We start from the raw sequence: 2883 nt of genomic DNA on the forward strand, positions 1-2883 counted from the left end.
GTAGGTTAAGCAAAAAAAAAGTGGGACTTATTATAAGAAAGAAAAAAAAACTCCTGAAAAACAAGGTCAGAAATGCAGATGAGGATGAGAAAACTATCTGGACTCTCTCCATCCTCCAACTCTTATCTCTGCCTCTTTCTACGTGGCCACTTTATTCTTCTCCCTCTGAGAGCTGGCTTTCTTTGGTGTCCGATCCACATGGAAAAAGTCATGATTATTTCCAGGTCCCAAATGTATCTATGACAATCCAACCATCTAAAAATAAATACATAAATACTAATTTTGTTGATCTAACTTCCAAATTTATGAGGAAAGAACTCTGAGTGGACATGATGGCAATATTTGGTCTAAGCAGCTGTGGCCAGGAAAAAAGTATTCTTGCTGAAAGTGGCTGCCATAGGTCTATACTATGAAAGCAGCAGGCAGGAGAGATCATTGTAAACTGAGTAGAGTCTGAAATAGGTCCACTACTTTCTTCAATTTAAGTTACCAATTTTCTGAGAAGTCTCCTGACAATGAGAAAGGTGAATCCAGAATCAGAGACTTGAAGACCAAAATGACAATTTGCAGCTGCTACCATGGGGACTTGGCGGGGTGAGAATGTTGTAGAGTGAGGGCAGCTGTGTTCTTATGTCCAACATGGTAGCTGGCACCCAGTGAAAATGAGAGAACTGTTTGTTAAATGATATGTAAACTTCAAGGGAAAAGTAGTGTTCATCATACCTCCTAACTGGTGAGAAACAAGAGTAAGAATGAAGAAAAATGTGAGAAAGAAGTATTTCCCATGTTAACATTTTGGAGATGGCATTGCATTGACACTCTCTGCCAGAGTGACATGTAGCACCTGCCCTGCTCCAAGAGGGGCCTGGATAAGCATTTTTAGTGTCTGGTAGTTTGAAAGTGGCATCAGTTTGGAGGAGTCTTTTTATGGCTGTTAAGACAAATCCTGTACATAATACAGGAAACTCTGTGTATTAAAGACTGTAGGTTTTCCATGGAAAATCCTGTCTCATATGGGAAGGCTGGAAAATAATAAACAATTCCATGAACTATAAGTAAAGACTATCTTCAATACAGAAACCTTCATGTTCTAAAAATTTACACCCATCGCATTATTTGCTATAGCAATCTAGATCATTGAGATGGAAATATTTTCAATATATAAACACACACTTGAGTGGATAATTTGTTGTTTTCTTAGAGGTCCTTGAATTGTTTTACTTTTTATTTTTATTAATTACTGTGTCTATTTGTAAGATATACACTGTACTCACCTGGAAGTGATGTGCCTTGTTAAATAGATGTAGATAAGTAGTTCTGTGGAGTGTGGTGTTAGAAAGGGGAAGTAACAAACACATCCTTTACTTAGAAGGCAGGTAGGTGAGTTCTTTTGTTGTTATTTGTTCTTAGTCAAGTGACATTCCTACAAATGAGAGACTAAAGTCAGTGATCTCTAAAATATGCTTATACTCTATTATATTACAATTTTTTAACCAAAAAGTTGAGAACGTTTTCTCCTAAACTATTTAGGAGAAATAGATTTCTGGGAAGCAAACCTAAGAAGCAATCCTAAGTATGAGAATGCCTTGTGAGGAAAAAAATATATATTATTGTGTCATTGTTTATAAACAATTATTTACAAACAAGAGAATTAAGAAAATAACCAAAACATTCAACATCAAACCAAAGGTTACATGAATTCAATGTCTTTTCCAGAGAGAATATAAGGTGATATAAAATTGTAATTTTGAAAACTATGAAAAAACATGGATCTTACACAGTACCGTGCTCACTCCGCACTCCCATACACTTACACATGAACTAAGGCTGAAAGAAACATATCAAAATGTTAATACTAATTGCATCAGGACTAACATACCTGTTTTCTTTCTTTATTCTATTTTCTATATTTCTGGTCTGGTAATGTCATTTAGCATAACTAAAAACAAAATATTAGATAAATAATGCCAGCAGAAGTTCAACTGGAAGGAAGAATAAAGAGCTAGTGCCCAATGTCAAGCACTTTATTTGCTTTTAAAGATAAAGGATTTAAGTGTGTGTGACAAAGAGAACAAGATAACATGCAATCACAGGTTAGAGCTGTGACATGTGGTCAGACTGAGGAGATGTTAAAGAGCTGTGATCAACGGGAGGACAATTAACCCTAATTTAACTTTCATCTCATGTGCTTCCATAGAAGCACACCATCTGAAATAGGAAGATGATGGTGCCACTCTGCCTTGAAACAAACGACACTTGAAACATGAATCAACTGGAGTTTATTCAAAGAAGGCATAAAAGATGGTCTGGGAATCAGAGCTAACTATCCTAAATATATATACACCCAATACAGGAGCACCCAGATTCATAAAGCAAGTCCTTAGAGACTTATAAAGAGACTTACATTCCCATACAATAATAATGGGAGACTTTAACACCCCATACTGAATGGGCAAAAACTGGAAGCATTCCCTTTGAAAACTGGCACAAGACAGGGATGCTTTCTGTCACCACTCCTATTCAACATAGTGTTGGAAGTTCTGGCTAGGGCAATCAGGCAAGAGAAAGAAATCAAGGGTATTCAGTTAGGAAAAGAAGAAGTCAAATTGTCCTGTTTGCAGATGACATGATTGTATATTCAGAAAACCTCATCATATCAGCCCAAAATCTCCTTAAGCTGATAAGCAACTTCAGCAAAGTCGCAGGATACAAAATCAATGTGCAAAAATCACAAGCATTCTTATACACCAATAACAGACAGAGAGCCAAATCATGGATGAGCTCCAAATCACAATTGCTTCAAAGAGAATAAAATACCTAGGAATCCAACTTACAAGGGATGTAAAGGACCTCTTCAAGGAGAACTACAAACCACTGCTCAGT

This window comes from Colobus angolensis, unplaced genomic scaffold (assembly GCF_000951035.1).
Source record: "Colobus angolensis palliatus isolate OR3802 unplaced genomic scaffold, Cang.pa_1.0 Scaffold179, whole genome shotgun sequence".
Classification (NCBI taxonomy): Eukaryota; Metazoa; Chordata; class Mammalia; order Primates; family Cercopithecidae; genus Colobus; species Colobus angolensis.